Here is an 18,315-nt window from a genome sequence, read left to right as displayed (position 1 = left end):
CATGGGTATCAGGTAACGCTCTTTCCTGAACAGTATCGTGTTCTTATCCAATCAATATTTATATTCAGGCTTTAAAATGGCTCAGATATGTTTTGAAAAATAAATCGAAAACAAAATTGATTTCGGTTGTTTTTTGTCACTTAATTTTTATCATTTTCAATTCAAATAAGAATATCATGGTTTATAACTTTCTTTCGATAACATCGAGGTCAGATTTATAATGTATATTTATCAATTCGTTTGTTCAGTAAGCCTTTCCGATGGAATCTGACAATTTCCGTTCAGTATTTTTTATCGAGTAATGATGTATCACTGTTTGTTTATTTTCACGTTGCCAACATGAATGATAATGCCGCTTTGAAATGCGTGTAGTCGCACGTTATGGTTTTTTTCCTGTAACAGACCTAATTAAAATTGATATAATGTAAAACCCGACACTAAACCGTATATGGATAACTCTCTGCCTTAGTGTTACGGTGACTTAAGCAAGATTATTATCAATAAATCTTCACGTAGAGTTTTGATTATAAAAAGAGCATGTCTTCATGGATTTAACATGCGACCGACCTGCTGTATACTCGGGTGACACAGGTACATTTACCATTTTACCTGTCGTATTGATCTAAGGTAAGCAGCGCCAGTATCCACTCAACTATGGCAGCTGTACCAGAGCTTTCAGGGACATTCACAGTAAGGAAGATGTATGTCGTGTAGATATAGAGTGACAAGGAATGGAAAGGACATTTCCACTCAACCCTGAAACCAATATCTTCATCAATGACTGTGACCGACCGAAGGCATCTGATGTGAACTCGGATAGGAGTACCAAGGGAATAAGTAAGTAGGCTGTGTAAATGGCTGTGATGTGTGATATTTTACACGATAAATACACCACTTCAGCATCATTGATTAATCTTATGACAAGTATGGGACACATCGGAATATATACAATCATTATTGGATCAAGTCTAAATGTCTTAGAATATGACGAAGTTTGACATTATGGCTGAATAAATGTCCTTGTGGCATCGGGTATCAATTAAATTTATGCCAATGAACACTTGAAGTCGTGAATAAAATTAATTCGATCGGATAAGTTTAAATGACAAAAAATGTTTTTATGAAATATTTTTGTTATACAGAGACTGCTGCAGTACGATTTTGCCTATAGAGAAGTTGAACAGGAACTCTGTTCATTATCTTTCTACCCTACTACGCAACACCGACCAACATTGCCAGTAATGGTACATAATTGATGAAATTGTTTCAGGTTGCTTGGGGCACCTCGCACCGAGCCGCTTCGCTGTTAATTGAGGTACACTTGGAGGAGGATGTGACATCCTGTTTTCAACACTACGATAAGGATAAAAGATTCGAGATATACATGATGAACGCGAGTGTTCTCATTATCAGTGTTGCTTTGTGAGTTGACACATCCTTGAATGGTTATGAATCGATGGGCCACATTTTCAGGTTCAGAAAGTTGCATCCTTCTAGCCTTTTCCGAACTTAGATTTACTGATAGCATGCACGTGGATAATTGGGAGCAACTTAACTAGCACAATTATGCGTGACCATTGCGCAAAGGAAGACTGCCGGGGAAATATAACCTTGCCATTGTACAGATGGGCACATTTCCATTGGATATATCCCACAGTCATGTGAACATGTAAAATTAGGCGTTTCACAATTGTTGGTACTTATTCATAATATAGAGTGATTGGTTATACCTATTGAAAAATAAAACGAATATGTCGTTAATAAAGCAGTACTGTTATTTTCATGGACAATAACTGCATCACTTTTGAGTGCTTCATCAGAGGACATTTGGTGATATTTTCCGAATGAATGCTTTTAGTGAACTTCCGCTTGGAGAAGCTTTTCTCTATTGGATCCCCTCCATATTTATTGTTCTGACCATGGTTGTTGTCTTGTGCGCCTCATTCTGGAAATTCCACCGGAAGAAAGTGATGAAGAGGGTGTTGCAGTATGACTACATTGAGGCCAATTTGGATGTGAAGCGGCCCCGTATTGGGGCTATCCACTGCTTCTCTCACGAGGCCCGTATCAGTGACCTGACAATGTCCTTATCCTCAGGTGACCTACCCTGGGGACGATCTCCAAGGCAATTGTACAACAGGCAGTTTAGTCGATCTATCAGCAATCCTGGATTCGACCGATACGGAAATCCACTAGGTAAGGATATTCCAAAGTTCGTTGTTAAATGAATGCTTCAAGGAAGATAGCTTTCGCTATTTTGCCAAATTGAAATGACCATACACAGTGTCATAATTAACAATAGTTTAGACCTATGCATTAATTCTTAGAAACACTAAATAGTTTGAATGCTTCATATTAAACTGTAAATTAGGTAAATGTACATACTATTTTATTTAGAAAACACTTTCTTAGTGCATATAGGTAAACATTGATAATGCATCTGACCCAAGTTTCACGAACTGTCCTTAACTTAAAGGATTTCCTTACCTTTAAATTTCCCATAGGAAAGCAATACAAAAGTTAAGGGGAAAACTTAAGTTAAGGAAATCCTTAAAGTTAAGAACATTCGTGAAACTGGGTCCTGAAAAATAAACTTTACTCATAGCGAGGATAATCCTTTTATATACCTTTCAATATTGTTGGAAACTATTTCAAGAAGACTCGACATTTCGAGCAATGATGTTTGAAGTTTATTTTATTTGCAAACTGTGAATACGCGTTGTGGATTCTCACAAAAGTTTACAAAAAAGTTTCTTTCATACCCCAATAAAAATAAAATATAGTACTACCAATGTTTATAATTCATTTTCCAGACTACATGATAAAATAAAGTACATTTATACGTATGATTCCATTGATTTTAGTATAAGTATATTAATTTAAATTCCATTCGTTTTGTTTCAATATTTTCAATTGGGAACAATATTTTTACTAAAAATAGGTGTCTGTAATCGTTAAAAAGAAACTGAAAATAAAGAAGAAGAAATACAGTCGTCAGTCCTAAATTTGATATTCACCTTATATTGGAAAAGATGTTGTCTCTTTCATTCGGGGAAGATTTGTTCAAAATAACTTGTTTTGAATAAGTACAAGATGTGAAAAGTAGTATTATTGTTTATTCTACCTATCGCCTTGTCCTTGACCTATTGTTTTAGGTCTGACCTATTTCCGATGTGTTTGATATGATTGGGGTTCGCATCTGTGTTGTGGATGGTACATGTATCTAGGGTACACTTTTAGTACTTCTTCATTGGACCTCTTGTTACACACCTAAGTGAGTCTGAGTGAATATAAAAAAAAAACCTGAAATATGAATGCTATATTAGCTGCATACCAACCCAGTCACTTACTGCCAGTAAGGAGTACCTGTCTCTCAGTAGCAGGCACTTATATACTGTCAGACATCGATTCCCCAGACCTGGACACACCAGAGCTTTTTAACGTTTGTCAGTCTTCACACAAGTGCATATCTGCAATGCAACAGGGAGCGATATTTCAATATGTAATTACAATTGATGATTATTCTTTGCATCAAACTTTAAAAATTCACTCCGTAAAACACACGTGTATTATTTAGAGATTGGAGTGTGTGAGATGTGATACCGGTAACCTACAGAATCCCTACAGCTAAAAAGCATCCGTTCTACTCATGGCATGATAAATATTTAATTTCACGTTGCAGGGGAATGCTTGATATCTTAAACAGAGCTACTTGAATTATCAGTTTCCACGATAATCGGTACTCTCCAAGGTAGATAAAGTCACGCGTTTCTGATACAGAGTGACACAGTTTGATCGAAAGATCCTTTTATCTTACATATGGTTCGGCCCTATTTAATTTATTTTTGTCCGACAGCTTAGATCATTTGACGACGCTTGGAGTTTCCTTGTTACGTCTACAGTGTGTGGCATTCTGCACGGAACATAAATCTCTTTCTAACGAAAAGGAAGTAAAATTGCAAACATATAAATTCCAGGTGATAACAACCCTGCAGATTCAAGCTGCTTCTCCTATTGCATGATCATAAAAGAATACTAGATTTAGGATTTTTTTCTTCTTTCTAACTGACTACATTCTATCTAACGTCTACCTTGCCACTGCCTTCGGGTTAGCGCTCTCCCCTGTGAGGTAGGCTCAGGGTTCTGTTCCGAGACACGACATAGTCTATAAAAGTGGTTGTTTCTGCTGCTGTGTCCCGCTCAATACAAACAGAATGGGACGTCTACATTGCTCGTTGTCAGTGCAATGTGACCGGTTTGTTATGGTTATTCATGGTCTTCGGTGGCATTGTTCAGGAACACCATCAAAAGACAAGAATTTCATCATAACAAGAAACACAACACAAATATTCCGCAGCCTACCAAAACACAGACATTCACATACTGCATCACATTGCAGACATGGGAGGTTGTCCTTAACTGTCACTGGACGTTAAACCTACAAAACCAAACCAAACCAAATATCCATCGACAGAACCTTGATTTATTAGGCATTAATTTGAGATTTCGCACTGGTGTAGAACCCCCTGGCTAAGACACATCACAGTCTAACAACGAAAGTTACTTCTCTAATGATCTTGGTTAACTATTACAAACAGAGACACAACGGGAATGTACCGGAGTCTCCGAAACATATTTGTTCTGACAACACAATATTGCACGGGGGTCTTAAATGACGTGTGTTGTACAGCCAAACCATCTAGTGCTATAACAGAATGGGTACAAAGCTATTGTATTAAACTCATGACCCTTCATTTAGTTTTAAGTGGACATGGGGTTCAAGTATAATCAGGTGACTTAATATTTAAATCACAAAATCTTTGCTCTATGGCATTAATGCGTAATAAACAACACTAAGACAATGTCTATTATTCTATGTATGTAGCCTCCAGAAACGTGAGAATAGTACTTATTCGAATTTTTCTAAAAAGGCCATTGAAACGATTTTCAATGTTGTCGAAAGGATTACTTTTATCCATTGATGCAGGATCGGGTACGAATATGTGCCACTGTGCGATATGGATTGGTATCAAATATGTTAAAGATGCTCCATCGCCGACAGAGCATAAACGATGTTCATCAATTTAACAATAATTGGTGTTTAATAGTGTAAATATATGTCTAAGTAACAAAAAATGATATCAAACAACATATTTTGCTATCGATGCATTCACAATCAATACTTCATTCCATATAGGACATAGTGCCACAGAATTTTTTCGGGATGCAATTAACTATTTTCAATATTTTTGTCTTGAAGTAAAATTAGAACCCCAAACTTTTCAATGGTGGTCATGGTGTAAAGTAAGTAACTTTTGTAACTGAAGAAAATACTTATTCGTCTGCTCTTGATTTTGATAGCGAAAAAATCCAAAAAATCCAAATCGAAAAATTTGTCAGCGGTGAAGCATCTTTAGAGCTAGATATCTCTATGAACTGTATTATCATTTTAGATATCATGTGCATAACGCTATCGAAAAAGAAAAATTCGATACTAAAAATCTTAAAAAAACTATTCCGTGACATGTCAGCTATATGTAGAAGGAAACTATAAAAATATCTTTTAATTCTAGTCAGCTGGGCGTATAAGCTATCTACCAATTAGCTTCATTATTCTGACAGAAAGTAACGAACTAGTTGTTTCTGCTATAGGGCTGTTGTTATCATGCAGATCCATTTGCGTTATGTGTTGTTTTAGAAGTTCATGATAAAACCTCATGATAAACTAATAATCCGTATAATTAAACCATTCTATTCAGACAGTTTGATCCGGATTTAAGACTGCTATCCTCTTCTATTAAGGACATGAAAGACATTCTGTTCTGACGATTAGCGACTTGTTTCCATTCATCTGCATGTCGTTTACTTTAGGGTTTAGCCAATATTTTATAATCAAAGCGTAAAATTTCCAAATACATCGAAGCGTATATTTTCTATATATGTTTGAACGAACATAGTGGCTATTCTAAGCAAGACTCTTGTCTCTATTGTCATAATGACATATGATTGTCTATTTTTGACTCTATATGTAACGTTTCCATGACAACAATTAAATGGAGGACAGTTTGCAGGTCATTACACAATAGTACCCATATAACACGACACATAAAGAAAATGATAAAAATACAAATCAAATGAAGCGATTAGTCGTATGTAATGGAAATTATATCTATTGACTTAACTAGGACTACATTTTAAGCCTTTTTATGCCGTTTGAATACAATTTGAAGTATCAGAGTACCGTTTTAATTTAACTTTTGATGTGGTTTTAGTCGATAAACCCTTTAGTCAGGACTACGGTATGTATTTGTAGATGGGATCCCATGGTTACACCGCGTGTTTACACAAAATAAAAGAACAGTCAGCTATTTTCTCTTTAATGTCATACTGAAATATGTATGATAGCAGGATATGTTATTGTATTAACTTGGGACCACGTCTCACTCAACATATAATGTATGTGATATACACAGTGTAGGTTAATAGATATTTCTGAAACAATCAAATACTGTTAAATAAGTAAACATAACACCAGTTCAAAAGCAATAACTATTCACTGATGTTATTTTGGCGATGTTCTTGACAACAATTTATAATGCATGACATATTGTTACGAGATCAGTCCATTTCAATATATGTTAGTACTCAGTTTATAGAAATATTATCGACAGCTACTAGGATATTTATAACTAGCAATTCGGAGCATGCATGTTCAATATAACTATGTCGTTATACACATACATATGTATCATGGTGATCAGAAAGTCCCACTGATCATCTATGGACGATGCGGAACTTGTACACATTAAATGATGTCGCCCTTTATATTCGTCGTAAAAAGTATATTGTAAGAATGCCAACCTCAAGATATGGTTTGATAAAGAGCCGCTCGATTACGTAAACAAAGTGATCATGTGACCGTCTTTAACAGTGTAACCTAGAAAATGGACCCGGACTGTTCTAATTTCCGGATGCGATTCGTACCTAGCGGTATATTTATAAAGATAATTGGAGCCAATAAAATAGATAGAATAAATTCCTGTATGTTTATATCACTGGAGGGAAGGTTATCGCTTTTATGTTCACCGTAAAATCTTATATTTTACTGCGAAAATGTAACAAACAATTATATTTCACTGCAGTACAATTATATGATATGAATAATAGCAGTAACTGACCGCCAATAAAACCAGTGAAAGGTCACAGTGAGGTCACGTGTGTTATAAGAACCATTGACCTAAATCTTTGTCATGTAAACGACAAAGTTCACCGTCTTACAAATTAGATCGTTTTTGATTATATATCTTTGAGTGTTGCTATTTTGATAGAGTTTCATCATCGTATATTTAAATGAGCCAGAAATAAGTAATTATTTTATTTTTATGAATGTTAATCATTATATTATTTCACGTATTTAACATATTAACGAACCTCCATATACATGTAGTAATAATCACAATAGATTATTATTATCATTATCATATACTTCTCCTTCTCACCCATATATTCATCTGAACTTTGCCAAAGCTGTTAACTCATGACATTGTGACAGTTGTTTGTAGAACAACGGAGGTTAGTAGGACATTTATTGTAATTTTCGTTTTGATTCTGTGATGAAATATCAAAGTAAACTCTTATCATTTATATCAATTTTGACATAAATTGATATATTCTCATATATTTTTCAGCGATATTACGCGAGGAAAATGAGGGACGCCATATACGAAGACGTGAGACTGAGCCATCCTGGTACCCAGGTGTTTCGGGAGAGCAAGGCTATGATAATCCAGTCACACCAAGCATCCTTAACTCTTACTACGAGGAGTGTGGTCTTCCCGTTCCCACAGCAAAACCTCGCACGAAGGCGCCGGTCACAAAGACACGGTCGCGGGGCGGTATCGCCGCCACATTCGTGGGGAATTCGATAATAGACAGTGATAGCAGTACACAATCGGAGTTATGTAACAGGATAGAAACATCCATACATTCACCAAGACGTTTGCCAGATATGGAAAATAGTTACTGGAAGTCAGTGGATCCAAAAACAGTAGCGAGTATGGGTAACAGATCAAGCAGCATTTCATGTAACTCCGATGATCCAAGGAGTCTCTCACAACAGTACGAGTATGATCTCTATGTTGAAGAACAAAGAAATGTTGCAAAGAGGAGAAATAAATCAAAAAAGAAATTCAAAGAATTAGCGATGAAGGTGATAGCAAATAGTAAATCTGATGACAATGAAACGTCAACGAAAAAACACAAAAAGAAAAAGAAAAAAGGTACGTATCGACTCCATGTACTAAGTAATTGCAGGAATAATATTTTTACGTAATGCGTTTATCTCCTAACTCATTTAATAAATATTACCTGACCCACTTATTGTTGTGGCCTAGTCATTGCATTATTGTTTTAACGAAGAACACATTGACCATGAATTGTACTATTAAATGTTGGCCTTGTTTTATTTTGATGCCGTGCATCCCTGTTATTTGGTGTTGAACTGCTCCAGTCCTATAATTAGACGAATCCAGATAGCTGTTTAAGGATAAACGGGTCGAATAACATAGCATAATTGATAACAAAGCAGAAGGATAAAAAATGATCTTCCTGGACATAGATATGGTATCGGGAAGTTTGACTTCTTTTTTTATAATTGTTGAGTTCAAATGAATTTTTATTTTTATGTGTGATTGTTGTATATGATCAATAGTAACAATTGTGAAACTTCAAACTAATAAGTTTTGAATATTGATGTGGTATATCAGCCTGTTTCTGTGTTAACATGGTACATATTGATTGTGCACACAGGCGTACACAGATAAGAATTTATCGATCCCAAGGTAATTACGATAGAAATCAGCCAATGAAAAAATGGAGAGAAAATAGTTCAATGCATCAGCCGAAGTGGCAAACATTAAACCGACTCATACAAGTCAAACGATAATGATAATAATTAACCATAAAAGAAGTTATAATTGAACAATAAAAAATAATTTGAAGCACCCAATGCCATGCTTGATTTAAGATGCCTCTATAACCATAACATTGATATCATATTCATCAATAACAAACACTGAATTTGTTTTTTGAGAAATAATTGTTAAAAAAGTTAAATGAATTTATTTCTTAACTATTACTAAAATTATTGTTTCGCTACCAAGATATTAATATATCAGTCTCAAAAAACTATACAGACATTCACAAACCGCAATATATTGCACATATTAGAGAATGACTTTGGCTGTTAATAGGAAGTAATCTGATAAATAAACCTCACCTTGGTCTGCCAAATTTTCGCGTGCAACTAATTTAAATGTTAATTGCTTGTTACGTACCTCAAGGTAACAAATCTCTACAAACCTGAATAATTTCAAATGCCAAAGTATTTACTCACATGATATTATATGATATGTAAATAATTATTTAAGATTCTATTCTATCATCAATTGTATTACAATGATTACAAAAAAACACAATTTGCAGTGGATTGGGTAATTTTATCGATTCTTGCTTAATAGGTTAGGGGGAATGGATTATCTAGTTGAACAAGATGATATTATTATTTTATATAGAAAATGATTTCGTTTGTCCGAACCTGTGATACCACCATTCTAATTCATTTTATAAAAACGATAAAGGTAATAAAACCTCCTATTCACACAAAAAACAGTAAAACGAAATTGCTACAGATCTTCAATTACTTCTTTTATCTCTAAGCGATACGGTTATTTCCGAGGAAAGAAATCAATTATTTAGTTTGATTACCGATGGTTTTACGATCTGCAGCTATGGGCATTCAAATACAGCCTCATCAATGTAAATTGCACGGTTATTGTAAATGTATGTATGTGTCCAGAGATGTTATGGTAGAGTGCATCAGACGACAACTATCCGTGCGGTCCATTTGTAGTTTCTTACCAGGGTTCGATACGAATCTGCTGTATCCCATATGAAACGCACCTTGCCAGCTGAACCGAACAGGATTAAGTGGTTCGTTTCTTGAAGCACCTGGATCCAAGACGGCCGACTCGAGATATTTCATTTGTCAACAAAATGTTTTCTTTCTTTTTTGAAAACGGAGATGGATAGTATTTTTATCTTACGAAATTACCTGGATTATTTATTTCAATGTATGCCGAAACTATTAACTTGATACGTTTATATCCACTTTATTGTAAGCACAGTTTTTATAAAAGAAGTGTATCTTTCATATGGATGCCGCAATTAAGGAAAATTCCAAACGCGTTCTGCTAGGCAATTCCGTATCAATTTAGTACAATTGGTACGAATCAATAAAGCATGGTTAGTTACTATGTCAGAATACAGCATACTACCAACGATAATTGGGAGCTAGGTAGTTGTTCTTTGGGTATACTTGACGTCCAGATAAAGGTCAATGAAGGCCTTTCCTGTGTGTAATTTTTGGAAAAATGGAACTGTCGTTTTCTAGACTAGCCGAAGTTGTTGTTTTCAAAAACCCTTCCAATCGACAATTATATTTGCTTCTTGATATAAGGTATCGAATAACTTAATTACTAGCGTCGATTTGTCTTTTATCATACCCCCACAAGTTAAGTGGGTATACAGGAATCTGGTTGTCCATCTGTCCGTCTGTATATATGTCCGTCTGTCTGTCTGTATATACAACGTTATTTGGCGAACTCCTCCTAAACTACTTGACAGATTTTGATCAAATTTGGTACACAGAACCTCGACATAAAGAGGAGTTGAGTAAACTAAATAAGGTTCTGTAATGTCCGATATTAATAGAGTTATAACTACATCTGTGCAGCGGGGAGAATTTGTCGGCCACTCTGGAGACAGTTCGAATTACTTCTATTTGCACATACAATTGTGAACTGTTTTGATTTGCTTTAGGTACGATAGAAGTTGTTTAGGAAGAAAATGACCCTCTTTTGCCGAACATATTTGGTAGGGTTTTTTAAATAGTAGTTTATTCAGGCTTCCAGACGTTAATAATCAATTACATATTTGTCCAGCAATACAAATTTGTAAAATATATATTATATATTTATATTCCTGTGTAAAAATTCCTGTGTTAAAGGGAAGGGGAGAACCTTCCTTCATGTTATTTTGCTTTGCGCACTGATGTAAACCGTGGTTAAAAAGCTATTTCTCATCAAATACAGTAGTGACTCTATCCTATCATACAACTGTCCATTTAACGATTAACGACCTGCAATATCTACATAGAAATATTCATTTTAGCTCACCACCTGCCATATGCCTGCTAATAAATATCGTGATTAATTATATACCCGTACTGTTCATCACGTTATTGGCATACTCGTTTAGAGAAATCATTCTCTTATGAGGTATATAAACACGTAGCGGATGCCATAAAAATAAAATCATCACTAATAAATACATTAATATAGGTATTGAAAATACGAATTTATGAACATGATATTACACACATGCCTCCCGGGTTATATAGCATTGTCTAATTCATATTTAAAAACTTCATTGAAAATATTGTGTCAATAATCTAAAACAAACATGAATTGATACAGCACACACGTTTTAAAGTTCTCTCCAATACAAAGCCGACTCCATTCATTTATTTCAACATACGACTTGGTCCACTGAATATGCCATTGTGAAATTTGATTAAGCTATGTTTTTTTTACCAAATAATATAACAATATCGATTACTTTATCCATTTATTTTATATGTAGTGTGATTTCCTACAACAGGACAAGATTCTGTTGTGTTTGAACATTGTGTTGTGGTTTATTTCGCTATGGTGAGATTTTTAATTCATCTTTTGAATGTGATCGATGATTTCATTCACAAATCCGTTTTGAATGTTCCCATGAAGCACTTATTTTATAAGGGTTACAAATGTGAATTTCCTTCCCTTGTGTGATCTGTGAGTTTCTTAGTATAAAAGCTTTGGTTTATTAATGTTTTGTGATAGTTGAGTTTTAATTTGATTACAGGAGTTTGTTTTGTTCCAGAATCCATGCGCTGACGTTACACAGTTCCGCACAAACGAAATTTAATTATTTTCAAATCCACTTATTTAACTGTAAACTCCTAAGTTATTTGTTACTTATAAAAATATCTATGCTTGTTACATGTCGTATACAATTTTTCGTGAATTAAAAAGATATTTTTGATAAACATTTTTAAGTTTTAAACAAGGGAGAGCACTCAAAACGGAACATCCTAAAGAACTTATTGGACCGGAATCTGACATGATGAAAGTAAATGGGTTTAAAAGTAAAAATTAACAATAATCGCAAATCCACGAGGAAAATGAATGTCCACAGATGATTTATAAAGTTCCGGGCAATAAGAATAAATCTACACAAAGTGTTGTAATAATCCACAGATAAAGTCACAATAGCTCTCTCAATCTAATATGGCGCTATACAATTCCTGATATGTCTAATTACAGGTCTCATTACAGTTCTGAATAGCCTTGGACAGCTGGAGTATATATAGCTAAACCCTAATTCAAGAATATTGGAGAACTTTCTTCTTCTAGAAATATCTAACTAAAACAGTAAACAAATAAACACACAGAACGTTCTGGAAATAGATCATTCTAGATCCCTACTTATAATCAACATGTTTACAAACATATTTGTTTATACGTGATAATAATCTAGAAAGTTCTATAACCTATATTAATTATATGAACTTTATAGGATGTATTGATAATAAAGCTATAGGAGTTATTTCCCTTATTTAATAACTACATGTATTTAGTGTCATACATAACAATATATATACATGTATGTATACTATATATTATTGACAGAACGTCAAACCCCTGTAATTTGATACACAATTCAGTTTGTAAAACAACGTTAATACTGGTACGTGTAGTTGCAACAGTTCAACAGTGAAACGTACAATGAAGCCACGAAGTAATTAGTAAAAATGGCGTCATTTAAGCTTTCGTCGAGCAAATATATAACACGCAAAACTCACAACGACCTCATTTTCACCCTTTCTAAACCCTCATTAATGAGGAGGCATTGTCCAATGTATTGTATACGCCATGAACAAATGTCTTCTTGTAATAACTCATGTCCCGTTTAAATATATTGTTCTTTTCTACATAAGTAATGAAGTTGTTCTCGCCTAAGAGAACGTTCAGGTACAACTTTGTTAGTTTTGCAATATACGTCTTTATGATTGTTTGTAAAAATACATTATATTTATTCTGTGCATTTTACTTAACCAGGTTTAGTCTACGGCTAAGGTGTTGGCTGTCACGCAGCTTTAAATGTCATTGTAAAGAAGGATAATAGCCGATGCTTGGTAGGGTTTTCAATTGTTTATGTATCTTTAGGACAATGCATATTTCATAACAGATCCGTCATTAATGACTAAACAAAGTCGATTACTCATGTCCCATACCGCTGTCTACATCAACCATAGCCAATAACAACAAACACTGATCCAGTTAATTATTGAATTGCACCTACCAGTTTCCTTCAACCTGAACATAAAACCAAGATGTTGTTTTGATTATCTGCAATAATCTCTATATCTTTATTATTACATATTATTACAAAATGTTTCCATTTTGCCCAGGGATTCTTAAATTGGAAGATATTAGTCTTTACAAAACATATAATTGGATAAAAAGAGGTTTGATTTCAATTTTGTTATTACGAATTACTGGGAAATGCAAATCTAAATATTATCAGATCTACCTAAATACTGATATTGATAACATGATAAGAACCTACCATTATAATGCCGCTTTGTTACTGCATTTATATGGCGTATACTCTATGCGCGAAATATGAAAAGCTGTCATTTATATTTAATTTGGCAAAACAGGCTATCTATGATAAAATATTAATAACATGGTTCCTATAGATGAACTATTATTTCAGATGTCAAAATGTAAAATCGATATCAGCAATTTTACTGTTACAGCTATAAAGCCCCTGTAAGATGGTGATATTGTGTTTGGTTATCAATGCATTCTGGTTCCCCAGTCTCTCTTTGTGGTAAACATAAAATAACTGACACTTAAATGTAGAGCTGAGACAAACATGAAATAAAAGCAATAAGACATCTGACCCTCGGTAGTATACTACCATAAATCAATGAAAATACTCGCGTCCAAAGACAGCGACGACAGATTAATTCGTCGTTATTCAGATACTGTTTGTGGTGGTAACAGATATGTCTAGGTAAGGAAATCTTTGTGATTACAAACAGAAATCCCAGCTCTTTGTGAAGGGCGGAGGCTGGCGATCAAAATGATAGATTTAGACAGCAGAGTAATTGTCTGGTGTAAGGGTATTAAATATTAATTGATCTGTTTCTTACACCTTAATGCGAGTCTTGCGTGACAGTTAATGGGGGTAATCTTGCATTTGCACTTTAAATTGAGTAAGAAATGGGGTAGGGTTTAAGCCATTTTGTGCATTTATTTCAAACTTAGATGAATAGATAGAACTAGTCTCGTTTTATTAGTTGAACATCCTATGAACAGTCATGGCCATTTTAACGACGTACCAGGTTTAGATTGTGGTGGAAAGTTTTATGCAAACTGAGCGATCTTACTTAATGCGCCCCGCGCAGAATAGATTTAAGTATTATTACGTGTAAGAATCTGTTTTATTCAAAAATTAAACTGGTTCATTTCTTTTGTTAAACAAGATGGTCGGGATGATAGTATTGTATTCGCAAATGTCATCTTTTTTTAAAGATATTCTTTCTCATCCTTTTCATTTCAATAAAAAATATTTTCTACTTCCTGTCCGAAAAATAAAATGTTGAAATGGAAAACTGATACTCATTTCTATCAAATATCATTTTAGCTGTCTCCTGGGCTTTGTAAAACTTATCACGGTAACTGATTTCTCTTATTCGTAGCAACTTAGACTGTCCAGTGTCTTCCTCTTTCTTTTTTCTGTCTCTCTCGGGGTATTTCCGTTCTCTTCGTCTTATCTTTGCCTGTCTTATAGTATATTTACTCTATAATTTGTTTAAGTATTTTTGATTTTCTCTCTACTATATCGACCTCTCTACAAAACATGTAGATGCGTCCAATTTGTTTAGAATTGACATTAGTGTTATCATATTGATATCTCTATGCTTAATATTTTGGATAGTTATCAATATACATGAATTTTTGAAAGTAAATTACCTATGATTAGCAGATTTTTTAAAATATTTAATAGAAAATAAAAGATTGGAAGTAACAAATTGTCCACTGATTTAAGTTGATTGATGAAGGTAAGTGACATTGATTTCAAGGTTGACGATGATATGGTGTCGGGGTTGGTGGTGGTGGTGGTAGTAGTAGTGTTGGTGGTGATGGATGATGATTTTTTATAAGAAAATGATTGGTCTTATCTTATCTGTTTGGTATAGACGCTTTGTTTTGGTTTTGTATTGTTTTTGTTCCTTACTTAAACGCACCATGACTAGATCGTCCTCATTATATAAAGTTCTTAAGTTGTCTTCAGTACAATCTTCCAGAGAAGATAGGCGGTTTGATATTTGACATAGTGTTTAAGTAAAAGGTAATGATATGTGTTTCCTTTTCCCCGTCTAATAATAGTACTATAGTACTTTAATCACGACAATTATCCAATGATTACACCCATGTCATGTTATTGCACATATAACTAGTGTAATATTATAAGACTCTTTCATATGTGGATATGAAGGATAGGGATATTCTACCCGAGGGTCACAAAATGTAGTAAAACCCGAGGCTTGCCGAGGGTTTTGCAACATTTTGTGATCCCGAGGGTAGAATATTCCCATCCTTCATATCCACTTATGAAAGAGTATTTTTCTTTCATACATCGACGTTTTACAACTATAATATATCACCATTTTGAAATAAATTCGAAGAAATCCACGGCTGAAAGTCAATTTTTCATACATGAAATATTACGTGATATTTTCAACAAAAATTTCGTTGTTTGCATCATTTATAGTAAAACAAGTCAAGTTCGTGAAAAAAATGTTAAATTTTACAAAGGAAATAGACATTTTGTTGACGGCGTGACGTCACGAGACTTTATTGCATGGTTGCCATGCAATACAGCCTCAGGCGGCATGAGTGTATTGCCCTAGACCAGCCAGTATTACACCCGTAGGTATGAAAGAAAACATTGTCTTGACATCAAGTTAAAACTTCCTATACTAGTTTTATAAAATGTCATATGCAATGAAAAATCATTAAAGATCCTTTACGATATATACATTGTTGGTTAAAAACCATTAAAATGATGTTTTCACTCATTGTTTACATTTAAGCTGTTTATCGTGCGAGGTGACTTGGCAGTGACAAATATCTGTCAATAATAGTTATGTGTCAGACATTAGTTATCGACTGGAAAGTAGGACATTCGACTCTGCTTCCACCAAAAGACACATGTTAACTATTTATGCTAATTTTATAAAGCACACATCATATTTCGTGCAGAGAATTTATAGACTTTGTCATTGTTTGCATGAAAACGAACATTTGGACGCGATAGCAACAGTGTTCCCTTAATGCGTCAATGCAAAGTTATGATTAATTAATGTGATATTACATCGTTCATGCATCTGTATTGTATTGGCAATTTGCATACAATGCAGTTATTTTTGCTAATGCTTTTAAACCACTCTCACTCTTTCTCCTCCTTTAGATGATACAGATTCCCAGGACGACAGGTGACACACTCTATACAAATCTAGTCATTCACGTGTGCCTCACTCTAGTTAGCCTGTCATCGTAGTTTTAGCTCACTGACAATAAAATGACAATTTACACATCCGATAGTCAGTCACAAATATCTATTCAATTAGAAGTAGGTATGTCCGGCATTCTGCCACTAGTCATCGGTTACATGCAAAAATAATCTGTATATATAGTGCCCGGAATCATTGTATGGCACATGTATGTCTCACAAAATGCTTGCGACACCTGAATGATATCTTCATCCACACAAGTGTGTTAGAAACTCGTGTTTGAGTTGATCTGAATATCGATATTTTGCAGCGAAAATAATATCATTATATATGTAACATCTGAATCTGTTAATATGAAATTAAATAGACATTGAGTCAAACAGAATATATTTCATCGATTTTTGAAGAGTTATCGACCTCATACAGAAGGTTCACAAATGGCCATATAGACATGTAAAACATATTCCAATTCAAAGCGTTGGCTATAGTTTCTCTTGCTCGATTTTAGGTATTTGACAACGAAAACATTGTCTATATTGATGGGAGATATTTGAAATAAACAGCATTTAATGCGTATTTTACTATGCTTGTCATGACTCCTATCGCAATGTCCTTACTTCGCCATCCTCTCAAACCATGTTTTATGTTTCTTTTTGAAGGTCACAAGAAGAAGAAAGTACATGACGTAGAGGTTCCTGAACTGAGGCCTCCAATAAGAATCAACGATCCTAGTAAAGAGAGGATATTCTGGCTTTCTCCTGACGATATTCCACAGTCAATGGTGTGACGTTAAGCAGAAAAGATGCCTCCCGTCTGGGTGAATTTAGAACCGACATTTTGATTATTCAAATGATAATCTTCTTCAGCATTTTCTCAAATCTTCGTGATGTGGTGGTGTATATAGAAGACGTTGGTATGATGTTAATTACTTTGAAATGCATCGGTATTTGTTTATACGTGCTTGGATCGATATTACGTCATATTCATTCTTTCGGCATGAAGCATTTCCGACAATCAAATGTGACCTCATGTTGATTCCATGTATCAGGGGAATTAAACTTACATTTGTTGATTTTATAGTTGATAAAGATTTAACGTAGTTATTAAGAAAGTGTGATAAAATGCACCCGATGATGATTTGGTATCCGTATCAAATGTATTATAATACCAACTTACACAAATGTGTATTTTTATTTGAGCGCAATTTTAGAGCGATAAAGGCTAAACTAAGATTTACATACGTTGTATGGGATAATTCACACACATACGATTGGTGATTTGGCTTTATTAAATACTTAAAATACTACTTAAAAATGTTATAAACATGCGAAGTAAACATATTCTCTATGAACATATGTAGACCTACTAGCCTTAAAAATATGTCTTGGTGACTGGACGACTGTTTGTCGGAATTGATTCGCGGAAACATGTCTAAATTTTCTGTTAAGACGTCCGTTAGAAAGCAGTGGAAATAATAAAAATAACAGTAATTTCAAGCAGATTGAAGTTAAACATCCTACATTTTGCATTTGCATGTTTAAAACCTACATGTTCTTGGCATTGTCATATCAATATTACCATTATTTTTAATATCCAGTCAAAGGCGATCTGAATGTTAGAATCTG

At 34.2% G+C, this 18,315-nt stretch overlaps 1 pseudogene; it reads left to right on the top strand.

Moving 5' to 3' along the window:
* Positions 1 to 63: 63 nt before the first annotated feature.
* Positions 64 to 18,248, top strand: LOC138321191 (uncharacterized; annotated as a pseudogene).
* The last annotated feature ends 67 nt before the right edge of the window (positions 18,249 to 18,315 follow it).

This window comes from Argopecten irradians, chromosome 4, assembly GCF_041381155.1.
Source record: "Argopecten irradians isolate NY chromosome 4, Ai_NY, whole genome shotgun sequence".
In the NCBI taxonomy this organism is placed as follows: Eukaryota; Metazoa; Mollusca; class Bivalvia; order Pectinida; family Pectinidae; genus Argopecten; species Argopecten irradians.
The sequence above is the reverse complement of the archived record's forward strand: the minus strand, read 5'-3'. Positions and strand labels throughout refer to the sequence as shown.